Here is a 19,551-nt window from a genome sequence, read left to right on the forward strand (position 1 = left end):
CGACCGCCAAAAGAGACAGAAACTGCGCCTGCCCGAGGCCACGCAGTGGCCATCAGGAGGGCGGGCTCCTAGTCATGGAGGGCTGTCCCGCCCCCGCATGACGCGGTAGTTCCTCTCCTGAGGCAGTCTCCCCTGGTTGGTGGAGACTGGTAGTGATGCACGTCCGGGGCGGTGGGGAGGAGCCGTCTGGAGTACATCAGACCCCTGCCCTGTTGGGGAGGCCTCTTTGCCGCCCCGGACGTCGCAGTTCCATGTTGGGACACTCTTTTGTCTCGTCGGGACACTCTTTCCTTCTCCTAGGGTCGCCATCCGAGGTCCCGTTTTGCGTCGAGGTGATAGCTCCGACGTGCCGCTGTTGCGTTGCATCCGGTGAGTGGGGATGTAAGACATATGTTGGTTTCTTTGTCCCTCGGGGTCTATTTCTGCGCGGCAGAGGAATGAGTGGCATCGAGCTGGGGGGCTGGGTCACGTTTGTGTAGCGTTCGTCAGTCGCTCCCTTAGGCCGGGTTTGTGAAGTTTTTCTGTGAACCGCTGGTGAGCTCTTTTCCCCCGGACCCCCGCCCTTCTGTACAGGTTACTATTGTTTGTCACGCAGGGTCGATTGCGGGGGATTCCAATTATATTTCTGCTTGCAATTGCTCATGTCCATGTCGCCGTATGCAAGTGTTGATCGTGCTGTGGGATCGTTATTTGTGCAAATATAGACTGGCGTCCAGTCGGGGTCGTATTTGCCATGCCCCAATTTCTGTTCGCAGGTCAGGAAGGAGTTTCCTTTCTAAGGTATTGTCGCTGGAAGTCTCCCGGGCCCTGCGGCCCTGCCGGTTCTGCCTTAATCACTGTGTGGTTTTAGTTAGGACATCAGCATGTTTTGAGTGTTACCAAACACTCGGTGTTGCCTCGGCAATTGTTTACCCGCCTATCGGGTGGCTCCGCGCTGCCGCAGCAGCTTGTGTTTTAAATTGTTGCATGGTGGCCATGCCGGGATGTTTCATGCTATTCAGTGAGCTCCGGTGGCGCAATTGCTAGCGCGCGGTGCTTATACAGCAGCTCTTGCCCTGAGCCATGTGTGGTTGGGGGGGTTCGGGCCTCACCTGGAGTAGCAATTGTGTATATATATATATATATATATATATATATATATATATATATCGGATTGCCATGCACTTCCGCGGCAACTTGTACCCTATTGTGCTGTCCCTTGCTTTTGATGTTTTTCGCTGTTAGCTACCTAGCACACGGCATTGCCACGGCAATTGTACAAGTCCATTCTGATGGCTATGCGCGGCCGCGGCAGCTTGTGTCCGGTGCATTTGTTATGCGGTCGGTTTGTTGGACTTGCGAGGTGTGTAACGGGGTTTGTATGGGGGGCCTCGAGGAGCCCTCCTAGTGTCTTGGCGCTGCACAGGGGCCCGGTTGGTCTCGCAGCATGCTCGACGGGGTTCCGGTAGCTCGACCTCGTGGCCGCGCTAGAGCGCAATATGTGCCGGATCCGTGGTTCGCTGGTTCGCCATTGGTTACTCCGACCGCCTATCCCCCAAGCTTTGTATCATGCGATTCTGGGTAAAGGGAGAGGATATGGCCTTGCGAGTAGGTGTGCCGACTTCGATGTGGTCAACAAGGGTTCGAGCCTCCTTTCAGTTGGAAAATAAAATGGGCAGCCCATAATTTTGTTTTTCTAAGTTTGCTGATCTTCGTGTTGGTGGTGAGATCTATGCTTGCTCCCAGTGGCCTTAGAGCCCGCACCCTGTTACCCCGGATAGATTGTGGGAAGTGTCGGTCATCATTGATGTAATGTGCATCTTTCAGTGCTGGCACTCTATGCTGTTATATTGGCCAAATCACTTACTACCCCTCTTTCTACTATATAGAACATGGTAATTTTCAAGGCATTTTTCGCTTGGGGCAACAGTCTTGGCTCCTCCACCCTGGCTCCTCTCCCCCCCCCCCGAGGACTTTCCGCTTCTTTATCGGTTAGGCTCTTTTCCCCCCCCTGGCCGCCCCCGTGGGGGGCTCGTGCGTACTTGTGGTGCTATGCTAGCCACCCCCCCCACTTCTAAGCATATGTGCAATGTACAGTTCTGAACTGCCCCATGCACTCAGTGGTAGGTTCGGCGCGTGGTTGGGCCTCTACCTTGGGGAACAGAGGCTTAGGCGCGCGTGGGGCCCGTAGAGTAATGGCCGACCCGCTCCTACTATCCTCCCAGCGGCCATCTTGCATATGGCTTCACGTGTCAGATTTCAGCCGGGTGGGGGTCCTTTGGTACATTTAGCTGGTCGTACGGCAGAATGGTCTCGGCGCGCGGGCGTATGATTGTTCACATGTTCCCTCCGGTTTCTAGATAAGTTCGCTTGTGTATCATCCCGACGGCTTTGAGTATATTTGATGGGCATTCCCGTGCATTGCTTGGTTAACTAGGATACGGTGTACGGGTTCTTCCCCCATTGTGTTCCATTTTCGCTCTTCGCGGGGAGCTTGCAAGCTGGCTTTCCCGGTGATAATTTTGTCCAAGTGTGAGCCCGCAGTATTATGGAAGGGCCTCTTATGGGCTGATCCAACCCTGTGATTGTTTACTTTCAAGTTGATACGGAGAAAGGAAATGCAGCGTCTTGTTTCAAGCCCGTTTTCGTCACGTGGTTGCTGCACTAACGAAGCAGGTAGGTTGCCTCGAGGAGTTGACGGTTTCTGCTGAAACACCCCATATCCTGCAGATCACTATTGTGCGTTCCAGCGGGGTTCTCTAGGCCCCCCCATCACTCCAGTGCCAGCCACACAAGCCTTGTTTGCCGGGCTCTACCGGACCCCGGCCCCTTCGGTAGCCACGCCACTTGGGGGATACGTGGCGCCTTGTCCATATCGCTGGTTGCTTATGTGTACATAGGCATAATGTGCATATCTCGCGGGGGACAGCACTCTGTCCACGTTCCTACTTTGTGTACACTGCCCAGCGACTTTGCTGCGAGGATTGCAGTGCTCACAGATAAATAATAAAGGGGGCATGTTCTGTTGGCAGAGCCGGGAAAGCGCCCTCTTCTCTCTTTGGAATGATTGTCTCCTAGTGCATTGTCCCTGATGCCCGAGGCCTCCTCCTAGCCTGGCGGTCCTTCATGCTTAGGTACCTTTATATTTCAAGTAGTGTGTGCGCGAGGCATGTCGGGTGCTTCCGTCGAATTACACCTACCCTCTTCGGTAATAGGAACACACAGATGCCAGGTTCTGCTAGAAAAAAACTGCCCTGGGATTATTAGAACTCGCTGTAGTTATAACCTACCTGTTCAATGTTTGTATTCGTTCATTGAAGTTGCTCAAGGCTGTATTGTTTGCTTGTATTTGGTGGTGACTACAAAAGCATTGTATTTGGTGTACGGGATCATTGTCCAAGACAGTCCCTTATTTCGCATACTACTAGAACATTTCTTCTCCTTGTGTGACTAGCAAATCTGTAGCCATGTTTCCTGCGGATCATGCCTGATGGTTGTACTTAGTTTATGCTTAGCAGTGGTTGTTTCAGGTCTTTCCTAGGCAGCACTTGCGCCCATTTTCTGCCCATCTTTCTTTAGTTGGATCGTGCATTTAGGGGTTTTTAGCATGAGTTGCCGTAGAGGTCCAAACTGGACCTGCACATTGTACTAGTTATAGAGTTTTAATGACTGATTTCGCACATTTGTAAATTTTGCTGGTGGTAAGTGACACTGGTCGTAATATCGTATAGGTATCGGGTTTGTATAGCTTGATGTTATAGCTAAAACCATACTCTAATGTAGCCATGTACTCGCTGCCATGCTTTAGACCAGCAGTGTAGGGAGTCTTCTACCCAGTAGATACCCAGTAGAGTGGGTACCTACTGGGGTATTGCTGCTCACGGCATAAGACCCCCGTGCCAGTGTTCGCAGTATCAGTAGAGTCCAACTGGTTCCCTAACAGGCAACGATAAGTTCTTGCTGAGGTCCAATCTCATGTATCACGCAACCCAATTATTTGATAGAAAGGGAACTATAGTGGATAAGTGGCCTGTTCTACATTAGGATCTTCCTGTGGTTACACCTACCCTGTTCAGTACTGGAATCCAGTCAGTGAGTTATGCTAAGCTATATGGTTTGCTTGCATTTGGTGTGTGTCTACCAAAAATTTGTTGTCGGGTGTGTTGCAGCACCGTCCAATATAGTCTTTTATTTCGCATATTACTTACCTTTCTTCCTTGTGATTAGCAAATTTGAAGTTATGTTTCCTGCAGATCAACAGTTGGTTATACTTTTTTATTCATGCAGTGTATAGGCCTCGGTCCCTCCTAGGCAGCACGGGCGCTGGCTCTTCGAGGCATGATGCAGGCACGTTATGGGCATGATGCCCCGCCCGCTTTCTGTCCATCTTTGTATTGGATCTTTCTTTTTGGTTTTTAGCATGAGTTGCAGTAGAGACCCAAGTTTGACCTGCTCATTCGTACCAGCAATAGAGGTTTAATGACTGCTTTTGCCCCTTGTAAATTCTTGAAGTGGTAAGTGACACTGGTCTCAATTATAGCCCTGGTACTCCATTATCAAGCTAGAGTGGCTATATGCCTTGTCCCGCCACAAGTTCGCACCAGTTGGGCCCGCTGTGTCGAGCTGGGGTCAGACCAGTTTCCCTGAGTTACTTTACGTGTTAGTTTGTGGGTCGTTACAAGTGGTAAAGGGTCCGGTAGGCATGCTGCAAGAGTATATTATGTGCAGATGGTGGGGTGTTTTAAGGGTGTAGTGCGCACTTTTAGTACTGGCCCAAGCCAGAGAGCAGGCAACTTGCTGCGTAGATGGGGTGGGGGCAGTCTTTCACCCCATCTGTACTCCTGGGAAGGAACCCTGGAGCCGGGGGAAGTTTACCCTACAACGGGGCGCCTTCCAGTCCAGGGTAGGGGCTGGTATTTCAGGGAAAAGTGACATTGCTGTAGTGATCATGGCTGCAATTTCTTCTTCCTATCACCTTCCTGGGGCCCATATTCTTCCTCTTAACAGTGCCTACGACACACTCATTGCCCTATTAGACAGGCATCACGCACCCTAACCTTGCGATTCCTGCTCAAAGTAAACAAGGCAAAACGCAGCTATGGGTGGTGCTGCACCTCGGCCCATGTTACGTATGTAACCTGTCGTCTGGGCTACGCACGACTACTTTGATTTGATAGTTCTGCCATGTATCTGACGCGCAGGTATGCTCCAAAGAAAATCCAGTATCTTTTATGTATTATTATTTTCAAAGCTCTTAAGTTACCTTGACCCCATTTACCACAGAGTGGTCTTCTTCCTAATAGTTAGGCACAATGGCTGATCCCCGTTAGGCCTTTTCCAACATGTGTTGAAGTACTGGACATAGACATTCATATGTCGCATCAAAAAACAAATAGACTGGATATGCCACTTACATATTCCCAGACGTTGTCAGCTTTGTATAGGTCCTCGTAATTAACTCCAGTAAGTTAAACAGGAGGCTTGCTATTATTTGTATACTGGGGTTTAATTGTTGGTCAGCCCAGGCTAAGTATTGAGTTACACCTGAGAATTCTGAATGGACCTACATGTGTTGCATTACTAACTAGGGTAATCATATATGTTTAGAACCCTGGGAGTTGATAGTACCCCCTATTATTGGGCAGGCAAAGGGGGTACAGCACAAGTGATTGTGCCAGGCTCGTCGGCAAACTTGCCACCATGTGCGGGTTTCAATAGGTTTAGCACGCAGTGCACACCAGACTCCCAAGTACAAGAACAAACGTTCGTAGGCGATGTTTGCACCGGTGCAAGTGTTAAGATGAGCACGTGAAAATAGCAAACAGTGCGTTACGAGAAGTGGCGTGGTTGTGCAACAAAGAGTACCAACACAGGTACATAGAGAGCACTGCAATAATGGCAACCACTTTAAACTGAGAAATTCGACCTGTGCACCCTTGATAACGGCACATGTGTTGCTCTTCCATGAACGGGAGGGTCATACGTTTTAGCATCCCCCCCCCCCCCCCTTTGGTTCTCTTACCTTCTTTTTCCTAGGCTCTGGTTCCCACTGGCAGCTCTCTTGGGGTCTGCAGCCTTCAGTGTAACACTCAATTCAGGTATACAGAGAACAACTGTGGTTTCCACAGCCCGAGCAGGGACTGCCAATAATCGAGGGAGGTGGGCCCGAGATGTCTTAGGAATTAATGCATTAACTAGGGGGGGCAAGTGTCTCGGCTGTCCCCGTGGTTTTCAGTTTGCCTCTTGCAAGACCACTTCGCTAGTCACTCCAATATATACATTTCCGTACTGCAATAGACTTCTGTATCCTGTGGGGATTAGTTGCTGAGGCGTAATCTGGCTGTTGATTGGTTGTGACAGCGCTTGTTTATTCGGGAGAGATTCTCTGCAGGGGGGCCCTTCCAATCTCCTGGTCTCTTGCCTGGGATAGTCTTCCCTATTGGGGTAGAGGGATTGTTCCCGGATGGTTATGCCTACTGGTGTCGGAGTGGCTGGTATTTATCCATGCATGCCCCTGCGCGGGTCAGCCGAGGGGGCTCCCTGTTGCAGGCGCTGCGGTCCCCGGGAGGTGGTCATAGTCGGCCTTCAGTCTAGCTAATTTAACGGTACTATGTCTGAAGCCGCTGCCAGCCAAAAAACCTAAGAGGGCAGGGGATGCCGGCTGTTTGGCCTGTGGACCCGGATTATCGCTTAACTGGGACTCGTCCTAGTGCTATAGTATTTGCGGTGCCCTCCTATTCCCTCCGGTCAGTAAGCACTCTTACTCTCCCTGCTGGATTATGAAGACAGTGATCAGATGTATCAGTGGCTCCTTGGCGCAGTTTTCTGACGCTCAGGGGGAAGGAATATGTTGGTGTCCCAGCGGCTTGCGCTGGACAGCCTATTTCATGTTACCTAGGGCCTCGGTAGTAGGGGCCCCTTCCTATCCCTTTTGTTTCCCTGAGGGGTTGTAGGACAGGTTTATTGGTGCCTGGTGGGGCACCCCACGCCTATGGGCGTTGCCTTGTTCCTCCCTGTCTGGAGGTAGCAATTCTAGGTGTAGGTTGCAGGTAAAGAGCAGTAATTTTGGTGGGGGGCCCGTGCGGCAGCGGGAACCACCTCACGGGCTGTGGCGGAGTTACTGGGCGATCCGGAAGAAGAGAGGTGCAAACGCTGGACGTCAGCGGGCACATAGGGGTGCCAGAGCATAACCTCAGAGCCTAACCTGTAACCTCATGGGAGGTGCAGGAATCCGTGTCGGCGCCCCAGTAGTCCTTCGGGCGGTTGTGGGCCTGCGCAACCGGGGGTTTGCCTAGTCACGCCCCGCAATGGGCGTGTCATTATAATTATGGTAATTGTACAACAGTTGGGTGGTTCGCCACCGTGTTGTTTGGCTCAACAGGCGGGCAGGTGGCGAGAATGCGGCCTGCCCTAGGATCGCCCGTAAGCTAACCCACCGTCATTACATATGTTGTATGTAATAAACCTGCAGCAATTTTTACCCAAACCTAATACTTGTGTCTTTGTGTTATTTGCGGGTTTGGGCATGTGGGGCGGGGGTTCATGTGGCCCTGATGTGACTATGCGCCTGCCCGAGGCCACGCAGTGGCCATCAGGAGGGCGGGCTCCTAGTCATGGAGGGCTGTCCCGCCCCCGCATGACGCGGTAGTTCCTCTCCTGAGGCAGTCTCCCCTGGTTGGTGGAGACTGGTAGTGATGCACGTCCGGGGCGGTGGGGAGGAGCCGTCTGGAGTACATCAGACCCCTGCCCTGTTGGGGAGGCCTCTTTGCCACCCCGGACGTCGCAGTTCCATGTTGGGACACTCTTTTCCCGCCCTTCCTCGAACCCAGAGTGTCGGCTTGAGGGGGCTCCGGGGGGAGCTTCTAATATGTTTCTTTTCGTTGCAGGCGGAGTTACTGGGCGATCCGGAAGAAGAGAGGTGCAAACGCTGGACGTCAGCGGGCACATAGGGGTGCCAGAGCATAACCTCAGAGCCTAACCTGTAACCTCATGGGAGGTGCAGGAATCCGTGTCGGCGCCCCAGTAGTCCTTCGGGCGGTTGTGGGCCTGCGCAACCGGGGGTTTGCCTAGTCACGCCCCGCAATGGGCGTGTCATTATAATTATGGTAATTGTACAACAGTTGGGTGGTTCGCCACCGTGTTGTTTGGCTCAACAGGCGGGCAGGTGGCGAGAATGCGGCCTGCCCTAGGATCGCCCGTAAGCTAACCCACCGTCATTACATATGTTGTATGTAATAAACCTGCAGCAATTTTTACCCAAACCTAATACTTGTGTCTTTGTGTTATTTGCGGGTTTGGGCATGTGGGGCGGGGGTTCATGTGGCCCTGATGTGACTATGGCCGTGGCGCTGGGATCTGCTGTTTCTGTGCAGAGAGCAAAGAGAAAGGAAGACATGAGGCAGGTCTGGTGGCTCAGTGAGCTAAAGCAGCCACTGCAGGGGCCTGTGTTGGACCTCATGGTTAAAGGTTCAAATCCCAGCGGGTCCGCTCGGCCTTTCATCCATCTGAGGTCGATAAAATGAGTACTGTTGAGTTGGGTAACAATAAGCATCTGTTATTCAGCGCCAGGACACCTTCGGGCAATCATGCGCTTTACCAAAAACACCTGTTACTTAATGAACGTAGCGCGCTTCTGACTCGCAGATGGAGCCAGAAAAGAAAGTTAAGTGGCCAGCACTGCATCACCTACAATACACAGAGCGCACTGGCCTCGCCACTGCATGAAGGAAAGTAAACAGAAACACAGTCAGGAGAGGGAAACCTGGTCACCTGCACCACAACAGCAGAAACAAAACAATACCCAAAAAACGACAGTGAAAAGGAGGCCCTGCGCTTGTAGACGAGGGAACCCTGCAGCAATCTTCCCAGAAAGTGCAAAGTTTAACAAGTGTCCGTGTGTTGAGGTCAGGGGGCCAGTCAAACTCGGCTGGCGGCAGCATTGCCTGCGGACTCAAGTCTGTTGGCAGCAAACTGAAAACCCACCCTGCTACCGCGGCATGGCTGACTCCAGCCCCTGCAGCGTAGCCCACGTGCACACTCGGCGCTGATGCGAGAGAACAGGCAGCGTCCACTGTGATCCTCTGCAGATAACGCCGCCAAATTGCGTTACTGTTCGTTTTACTTATGACTTGAGGAAACGGCAGCCAGCGTGAGGCCAAATACCCTGCAAACAACCTGCTCTTTTCTCTTAAAATGTGGTCCCTTGTAAACAAATTGCAATCAATGCTCGTTGTAATTCATCTCTCTTTACTAGCAACAGTGTTGCAGTGCCATCTGGTGGCCAACTTAATTCCAAGATAAAAATGCCCATTGGAAGGAAGTCCGCGCTTTCAAAGTCTGCAAATACATTTACATATTGTGCCAAGTCCTCTATAGCTGATCCATTACCCTAAATAATGTGCCTATCAGGTGGGGAAGAACCCATCATGTGCATTTTGGGAAATACATAGGTAACATGACGGGGACAATGAACCTTCAGAAAAGAGTGTTCCTAATCGGATCCGGGATGTTAAGCCACATTCCTTCAGCTGAGTGAGTTTGGCATGAATGGAGGTGGTAATAGATGGCATAGTGTTACCATTCAGTGTTTCTTAACAGCTTCCCTCCTGTAACAGCCTTGGGATTTCACAAATATAGTCTGACTTGTTCCAAGTGACAGTATTTCCATCTTTGTCCGTCTCACCTGTGACTTGTTATCATTCGCCAGCAGCACCCGTCTCTTCTATGGATATTCCATTCATGGTGACATTTACTCCCCTTAGAGTGAGGAATTAGGGGTGGGGGAAAGTCACGTGATTTGTTCTGTGCTGAATTCAGTTACGTGGGGGTGGGGGGGGGGGGTCAGGGGCCGCACCCCTCCGCTCTCCTCGTTACCTGGGGGGAGGGGGGGGGGGGGGGGGGGTGCGCGCGCGCTTGGACGTTCTGTACCGTACAACGTTAGTTAAGAACGAGTGAAGATTACGCACCTTTTATAGGTAATATTCGATAGCTTTGCATTACAAAAATGGTAGAATTTTAATTGGAAATATATTATACGAGGAGATGTAATAATAATATTGCAAATACTCGGAATGTCGCAAATAACCACCGTGAAAGCTCAATAAACAGAAACGAGGGTAAGTAAAGACAATTCCTTAGATCAGTTCAGAGATATTTGCTCAGTTTCAGCACAGAAAAGAACGATCTCACAGCCAACATAGCCAGTCCGAAACCCAAGACAAGTTGCATTCATCAAAATTACATCCATTTCAATTGCTTGAATTTCGCAATTGAACAGGACATCACAACCGTTTAATTGTTCACGGTGGACGTGCGTCTGGGGGGTGTCAAAGAATCATCACAACATTTCAAACCTTTGTGTCAAGTCCTCTTTCGCCATCTTATCAGGGATACAGCCAGGGCATCTTGGCGCCCGGCAGCAGTGACCACTACCAGCAGAGTGTGTCTAAGGGCCCAGCCCAAGTTCAGTGACAACAGTTCACGTCTCCTTTCCGAGTGTTTTCACCCCGAAAGAGTCGCTCAAGCGTCAAGCCCTCCCCGGGAGACCTCATCTACAGGTCTGTTGTTGTGCAGGCAAGATACACACCCTCCACCCCCCACACCCACACACACACACACACACACACACACACGCACTGTTAGGAGGTGCGAAAGGACAGCCAGAGGGCGAGAAACCAAAGGGAGCGGAAACAAAAAGCACAAGCACTGACTAAAACCAATAGGTTTTGCCTAATTTAAAAGTGCTTCACTTCTAATCTTACCGTTACTCGTGGTGGCCGGGGGACACAGTCGTCACACACTGCTGACTGCACTGCAAACTGTCTTTGTAGGTACGAACGGTGCTACAATTGATGAGGCGGCGGCCTGGTGGTGCTGCCTGCAGTGATTGTGCTGGGGCGTGGCAACAGGTGGAGGCAAAGAAAGAAATCTGCGCGCACAGCCCCTCCCCCATCAGAACCTTCAGCCCGGCCCCGCGGCCCGCCCAAGGCACCCAAATACTTAAGGCTAAATGAACACCACTAAACGCCTCCGTGACTCACACAAGGCGGGATACATACGTGTAAAAGACACCGCGTGGCTGCACCGAGTACAAACAGGTACATTTTAAAAATATTAATGTGGGCGTGCGCAGCAGATGCGTAGACCCGGCACTGATAATTAAGTGCGGTGCTAAGCACCGGCATAAATTAAGCACTAAGCGTTTCAAATCACCCATCCCAAAGCACCACCCATCCCAAAGCATTTCAAACTACCACCCATCCCAAAGCGTTCAAAACTACCACCCATCCCAATGCGTTCCAAACCACCACCCATCCCAAAGCATTTCAAACCACCCCCATCCCAAAGCATTTCAAACCACCCATCCCAAAGCATTTCAAACCACCCCCATCCCAAAGCATTTCAAACCACCCCCCATCCCAAAACATTTCAAACCACCCATCACCGAGGGTTCCAAACTACCCATCACCAGGCGGTTCGCGACGGCGTCAGCGCATGGGAATAAACAAGCCGCTCTCTCCCTGGAAGGGGGCATTGGCGCGACACAGACCCCTTCTGCGCGGCGGCCGCCACCCCTGCCGCCCGGAGCTTTAGCCTGGCCATACCTCGTGATACCAACCTGCTCGCTGAGCTGCAGGCTCCGCACACCCCGAACCCAAACCATCGCCGCTCCAAGCTATGGCCCCCGCTGCCTCCAAAACCGCCCTTCCCGCCACCCGGTGCGCCGCACCGGCCGCACAGGCACAACTTCACCGGGCCTTCCCCAGGTGTTACCGGCCTGGCCGTGGGCTCCTGGAGCCGGAGAACAAGCAACACGATCCAGGCCCACTCCCCCGGGCATTGCTCGCCGTTTGCATGTCTGGCACCGACGCCGGCGGCAGCGCCCCTGAAATGACCCCGGAGGGGCGTTTGTGGGGACCTCTGCGGCTCACCTGAGCGACTGTGGCGCGATCCCGCACGAAGAAACTGAAAACTTCTTGTCCAGCGCCCCCGATCGTGCAGTGAGCCCCAAACCCGTCTGCTGCCCGCGCTGGAAGAAAAAGAGGGTTCACTACCTGATTCTTGTCTTCTCCTGTCAGATACCTTCTGACAGTGGTGAGTTTTTGGATACCGAGGCAATAGCCTCATTACTCCATATTCGTTTGGAATTTTGTAGTCGCTGTTTAGGTTGTCTTATTGGTGTGTGACGCTTTGTCACGGTTGAGGTTGTATCACATGGTCAGCTCAGTGATGGGCCGCGGGTAGCGGTCAGTAGTGTTTGCAGAATTGTCAGCATGTTTCCTCCGAGAGTCTCGTCTTTGTCCGTCTAGATCCCTCTGTTAGTGTTGAGGTTTGAGTGCCTGCCGCGGCTATAATGCCAACGGGCAGTGAGCGGGTTTTAGGTGCTTGCCGAGGCTATTATGCCATCAGGGCAGCAGTGAGTTTTGCGTATCTGCCGGCGTTTGCCTTCAGGCAGTACTGAGTTTTTGGAGTTTCACAGGTGAGGGTCCCCCCTATATACCCCCGCTGTCCCTGGCCCTCTTCCGCCCGGTAGGCATGGAAGAAATACTAGCACCCCCTTCAGGGCAGGAAGGAATGCCTAGGGGCGGTCCCCTCTACTGCCCCCCTGCGGGGAACGTGGCCAACCCCCTTTCCTTTATTGCGCTGTCTGCGCAGGGGCACGGGTTGGAGCTCCCATGGGCACAGCCGCTGGGCCGAGGCGTTGTAATTATGTGATCACCAGCAGCTGAGATTAATTCGTGCATTCCTTCCATCATTTTTTGCCTTTATGCATTTATTTGTACTGGCTTGATATAAGAATATATTGTCGGTTACTTTCCTCCCGTTTTGTGAGGACGGGCCCCCTGCTGTTAACAAAAGGGAATGTTAAATGTTTTGATTGCACCCGGGACCGGTTTGAACGCGCCCCTCGTGTTGTTAGGTGGGTTGGGGGTACGTTATACTGGAAGCCTCTGCCAAGCATTACCAATATTTCTGGCCCAGGGGAACACCAGTCATTGTCCTGTCGTGCGGTATACACAGGGCAGCTGCTTTTGGTTTGTTCACAAAGTAGCCTAAAGAACAAGCATTGGCATAGCCAATAGGTCTCGCCTTTGGGACCTTTTAAGTATTTAGTTATGCAGCACAATATCCTTGGTGCAACAACATCAAGTGTTGCATGGTTAAACACTTATCAGGTCCCAAAGGCGAGACCTATTGGCTTTGCCAATGCTTGTTGGGAATGCCATCAGCACATGTGATGTGCCCAGACTTCGCCATGTTAGGACAAAGCGATGGTGGATGTTGTGTGTAATTGACAGGCACTGCTTAGGCCCCTCATTGGGTGTTACGGAGTGATATGCAGTTCAGAGGACCTGTGGGAGCCAATAACACGTCTGTCATCATTATTTTTATTAAGTTGTATAAGCTTTAATTCCCTGTTGCTGAAATGCGTAAGACAGTCTGGCCTATTTACTGAGCTGTGTCAGCTCTACAGAGATACACGAGAGCCACGAAATTCTCAGTGCCTTCTCCAATTTTAAACAATCCAATATGATTAATTTGTTGAACCCAGTCCCCCCGTGCACCAAAATGAGTGACACAACTGTATAGGTTTAATCGATTATAGATTAGCCAAGTGTGGCAACTCCAGTTCCCTATGTACTATGTCTGCCACTGCAGACTGAGGAACAGCGAGAAGTCACCACAGAAAAATGTTCTCTTGAGATGGAAAATATTGTCTTTGGCATGGCCGCAAAGCCCTCTACCAAAAGAGGCTACAGAAGAACATTCGGCTCTAAATATTGAAATCATTTCCCAAATGGTTTTCATCCTAATCTGGAGGCAAACCTAAAGATGCCCCTGCAGACACACATCCTCTTTAACATATTGTTATCAATGTGCTTAATTCAGAAACAGTTAGTAGTAAAAAGAATGCCCTGATAGGAGAATGATGTGCTCCTCGTGATATTTATGCCTTTAATGTGGGAACTTCATGATTTACGCGACTGCCTCACAGATCAATGTATGTGTTTTCTTTACATTCATTTTAAGTTCCCTCGCCTCTATAAATTCAGAAGGCTGTCAATTAAACTATGCAGACCCATGCAGGCCATGTTTGGCACTAGGACAGCGTCGCTGACATAAAGGAGGATCAGGACTGCCCTTCCATCCACTCGTGGTGAATCTGCGGCCACACCCTGGAGCAATCTGATTAATAATCATCTTTTTTTAATATAGTTAACTATAAACCATTACATTTTTTATTTTTTTTTAAAAACACAGTGAGTTAAAAATAGCACAGCAAGTTAGATCGCAGATGTTTGGCAACGTGGCAGGGCAGCTAATGTGCAAAATAAGTAAATGCCAACCTAAATGCAAGAACATGACAATTAATTTGTAATAGAGTCAAACAACAGAGTAAAAAGCAGCAAGACCATATTAGTGGTTTGCAAACATTTGAAACAGTCATCAAGTTAAAAAGGTTGAGTAAAGTAGCAATTTCTTTCACAGCCAATTCTAGGACCAGGGCAGGGGGCAAGGGGTTAGCAGCAGTTTTTCACAAAGCTGGTGCGTTCAACCGATGGACTGTTCAACAGGAAGCAAAGTATACTTAAGACCTGCTGTAACAAGGATGAAGCGACAGTAGAAAAGATGAAAATTGGAAAGAAGAAAGGAAAGGAGAAGAGACCGATGGAAATAATAGAAAAAGATTAAGAAAGAAGTGAATAAACAAGGAATCAATTGAAGATCGGAAATAAGGTTTAAACAGAGAGAAAGAAATTACAAGCCCGGGAGTGGTGCATGCGCACACAGTCTGCTCATTTTCAGGCACTGCACTCATCCTTGTGGCGCGACCCTGGTCGCTCCCTCAAGATGGATGCAGCCACAAGCACAAGTGTGTGCTTGAAAATGAGCAGAGCGACGGCTAAAGGCCCTCCTAGGCAGCGCATGCGTGCTGCGTAGGCGAGACCTAAAAACCATGGGGAGAAAAAGCGTTGTTTCCTCATGTTGTTTGGCCTAGATGATATGCTGGTGATAAGATTGACGTATTGGGATATTTACGGCCATATTTGGAATTTTCAAGCAGAGTAAGGGAAGACGAAATTTATGTGGCCAAAAAAAGGGTTCCCATTTCGGGATTAGGTATCCATTTATATCCAAATATGGTACCAATAGTTTAGTCAGTAAATATAAGCGCCAGGAAACCTATGGTGACAGAGCGCTATACAAGTCTCTCTTAAGATAAGATAAGATACTAATCATGAGTATGTTTTGCTTTTAAAAAAGTATTTTCCATCAATTGAGGGTTTTAAACACAGGATTCTAATGAAAACCAATGCCACACTCAATGCCTCACAGAGTCTGTAAAGTCCCCTTAAATCACAAGGAAAAACTTATAATAATCTTGCAAGATTTTTGTTCTAAGCAGATCATTGAACCAACTGAATCGTCTGCAGGCAGTAAAGAAGGTTATAATCAGTCCCGAACTGGCCGTTGCGGGCACCGGGCAGGGCCGCTCGTGCTGGTTGGAAAATACTTGAACCGAGGATACCTCACCTGGGTGTCCAGAATGTACTTTAAAGTCACACTGCATGCTCCTGTCATCTGTATGTAATAGAGGCGCATGCTGAGTGGAATTGTAATGTACTGCAATTCAGACACATGTAAATGCTCTCATAATGCAGAAACAGCTTTATGTTGTGGAAACCTGTTGCATGGGTTTGTATATGTTTGCCAGTGCTTGCTGGTTTTCTGTTTGCGTTTGTTTGACATGTCGAATGCCAGTGTGTTCTAGAGTTGGCCTCTGTGAGCATTCCTGCGCCTGGCAGCTTGTGTCGCCTCTTCCCTTGTGTGGCTTTTTGCTGCTCAAGAATAAACCCCCTTACTTTTCTACTTGGATTCCTTTGAAAGACTTTACCATAAAACCCTTAAAGGGGCCCCCGGTGAATGAAGTCACCATAGACATCAAATCCCCAGCTGACACATCAAAGAATCAAGCATTCTAGAATGCCTCTTCTTGGGGAATGTTAACATGCAGAGTGGGCGACGAGAAACGTGGTTTTGTTCTTTACCCTGAACGACTGCCTTAATGTGGGGCAGGCGCAGCTACTGAAAATACTCAAGAATTGCACTGATTTAACTAGCAGCACTGGTGTAACTACAGTACTTTCCCATGCTACGTCATCACACCCGATATGCCATATAAACTCTGGGCAATCATGCAGTTTGATGTTATGTTGTATCACTTAAAAAGGTTAGAAGATAAGGTAATAGGTAACAATGGGAAATTGATGAGGGAGTCCTATCATTTGGTAAATAAGACAATGGGCCTCCCTTGATATGAAAATGTTATTAAAAACTGTGCAGCGCTTTGGATGTGAGCTCGAAGACTCATGTAGCAGAGCGACACTTCGGTGATGCCGTGTACAGAAAATGCAAGTGCCTCTCCGATGATGTATGCGCCCAGAATTCATTCTGAGACCAGCAATGCATGCCATGGGCATATTTAGTTGTATGTATCTATTGGTGAGTACAGTAAGTCCTTTATATGTATGTTTTTACATTATTACTACGGTGTTTGCTTTGACTGGATTCCATATCCTTAGCAGTGCTGTTTTCATAAAAGGCCACCATGTGATCTTGACGCCCAGTCCCAGGTGACGCCTGGATGTTGTAGCCTGACTTTGCTTTGCTGGTAGGCGTTCTGCGTTCCAGCTGTTCCCCTTCATGCACCCCCTTCCATGGTGCCCCAGTTGTTTGCAGTATGTCTGACACCTGTACAGGTGGTTGGGTCTGTCAGCTGGAACCAGGCTTGTGTTCTGCCTGGCTGGGTGGGCAGCAGTCATGGGCGGTAGCAGGCCTTTATGTTACGCCGCTCAACCACGGAAGAGCAGTGTTTTGTTTTGAATGGTCAGCTGGGCAGAAAAAGTGCACAAACAGGAAGCAGGGCCATGGAAAGCGGCCTACATCGACACTGCAAGGAGACCAAGGCGTTATTTACTTAGGAGTCCTCAGAATGAACGTGCTGTACTTTGGTTTATTGGTCTCGGCTGAGAAGATGTGGGAGGAGCACTCAAGTTGGAAATCCTTGACAGCCACCAGAGGGACGGGGGGCAGTTGGAGAGGATCTCAGGTCGATTGGGGGTGTTTGTCTAATGAACCTGTTTGAATTACGCGGGTGATGCAAAGACAGTTGTGGGACTTCCAAATGAAGAGGGGGAGTTATGTGTAAACAAGATGCTTGAGCAAAAGGAGAGAGCGGAGCGAGTGAGTGACCGACCGGACGTGTGGGCGAGGCGCGTGCGCGCTTGGGAGAGCAGTCTGGTCATTTTCAAGCACTGCACTCATGCTTGTGGCGCGCCCCTGCACGCTCCTGCAAGGTGAATGCCGCCACAAGCACGAGTGTGTGCTTGAAAATGACCAGAGCAACTGCTAAAGGTCCTCCTATGGAGCGCATGCGCGCTGTGTAGGCGAGACCTAAAAATACTGCTCATCTGACTGAGTGAGGCGCCGCTGTAGGCTGTGGCCACCACATGTTGCATGGTTTGTTCGGTGCTGGGGGGGGACACAGTGAGCAACCCACTCAGTTTATTTGTTTATAATGGCACAAAGTTTGCCCGAAGGTGTCAGAGCGCTTTGCAAACGGACCAGTTAAAATTGCATGGGGACTTCAGAGTACACAGTTTGCTTTGAAGATGGCTCTAGATTGATTCACAGGGAATGAATTCACATGGGAATGGAAGTGGGTGGTTGTTTTGACCGCAGATGCTAGTGGTTGGAGTTACATATATACAGGTTGCAAATTCAAGGAAGATTGCATTTCAATTAAATTTGAGGCTGTTGGGGTTGGAGAAATATAAAATGCATGTTTATACGGCATGCTTGGCCCGGTTGGCCTGCGGCCTAGTCTTGCTCTGGTTCCCTGGGGTGAGATGGTGTTTCCCAACCTGGCAGTAGTGACAGCCTCTCTCACTGGGTTGAGGTCTAACCGAGGAGTGTTGATTACTTATTGAAAACTGAATATACAAGGCTTATGCAGAGCCATCAATGGGCTCAGAGGGGGAGGGGCACGCGTAGGTTTCTCTCTGAAGCGGGGTAACAGTTGGGCAGCATGAGGGTGGCTTGCAGCCCCTGATAGGAAAGCCGCCTGTGTCGTAGAGATACGTCTTGCGGCCAGAGCTGTTGGTTGTGCAGCTGTGTAGACGGGGACGGGTCCCGGTGACAGCCTGTCCGTGTTCCGGGCGTGGGGTGCCAGGCTGAGCTCTCGCATGAAAATTAGCATCGGGTGAGCACGTTAGGGCACATGCTGTCCACGTGGTGTCACGCCCACTGTACTAAGGAGAGGGGCATCAGGACAGTGAGCGGAGCCAGCGCCGGGGCACTTTCGGGGGTCGGGTTTGCCCAGGCTGGCTCGTGGTCTGGTCATGGAAGTTCCCCCACACGAAATAAAGCTGCTTAGTGGCAATGGTCGCAGTCGCTGTGAACTTGCTTCTCAGTTTAACCCCTTGGGCGCGGCCGCGATTCTGCGCCTGTGCGGCGTTTTTCAAAGAGGGCGGGTTCATGACGGCCCTCAGTCGTCATCAGCACACGCCCACTGCGGTGCATGACGGACAGGGGCCGTCATCAGCACCGAAGGGGTTAATCGAAACATGTAATTTAGTGTTTAAAAACATAAATGCAACACAGTCTCACCAGTTCAGAATAGAAGCATTTTCAATATGCTTTGCTCGATGGCCACAATTCGGCACTAGTCCCATTGGTATCAGCAGCGCTATTCTCATTGTTGGCATCGACACTAGTCCTATTGTTATCATCAGCGCTATTCTCATTTTTGGCATTGGCACTAGTCCCATTGTTATCATCAGCGCTATTCTCATTTTTGGCATCGGCACTAGTCCCATTGTTATCATCAGCGCTATTCTCATTGTTGGCATCGGCACTACTCCCATTGTTATCATCAGCGCTATTCTCATTTTTGGCATCAGCAATAGTCCCATTATCATCAATGCTATTCTCATTGTTGGCATCAGCACTAGTCCCATTGGTATCATCAGCGCTATTCTCATTCTTGGCATCAGCACTAGTCCCATTGTTATCATCAGCGCTATTCTCATTGTTGGCATCAACATTACTCCCATTGTTATCATCAGCGCTATTCTCATTTTTGGCATCGGCAATAGTCCCATTATCATCAGTGCTATTCTCATTGTTGGCATCGGCACTAGTCCCATTGTTATCATCAGTGCTATTCTCATTGTTGGCATCAGCACTAGTCCCATTGTTATCATCAGTGCTATTCTCATTGTTGGCATCACCACTAGTCCCATTCTTATCATCAGTGCTAATCTCAATGTTGGCATCGGCACTAATCACATTGGTATCATCAGCGCCATCCTCATTGTTGGCATGGGCACTAGTCCCATTGGTATCATCAGCGCTATCCTCATTGTTGGCATCAGCACTAGTCACATTGGTATCATCAGCGCTATTCTCATTGTTGGCATCGGTACTAGTCCCATTGTTATCATCAGTACTATCCTCATTGTTGTCAGGAGCTCTAGTCCCATTAGGGAAAAATTGAGGACTAGGGAT

The 19,551-nt window shown here is 49.9% G+C and overlaps 1 protein-coding gene across 1 annotated transcript in view; it reads right to left on the reverse strand.

Moving 5' to 3' along the window:
- Positions 1 to 10,868, reverse strand: part of LOC147673410 (mucosal pentraxin-like) — a 40,674-nt gene extending 29,806 nt beyond the window's left edge. The window contains exon 1 of the mRNA XM_086947279.1: positions 10,740 to 10,868. The gene's annotated coding sequence lies outside the window, so the exon portion shown is untranslated. The remainder of the gene's footprint in view (positions 1 to 10,739) is intronic.
- Positions 10,869 to 19,551: the final 8,683 nt, after the last annotated feature.

Source organism: Lissotriton vulgaris, chromosome 12, assembly GCF_964263255.1.
Source record: "Lissotriton vulgaris chromosome 12, aLisVul1.2, whole genome shotgun sequence".
NCBI classification, from domain to species: domain Eukaryota; kingdom Metazoa; phylum Chordata; class Amphibia; order Caudata; family Salamandridae; genus Lissotriton; species Lissotriton vulgaris.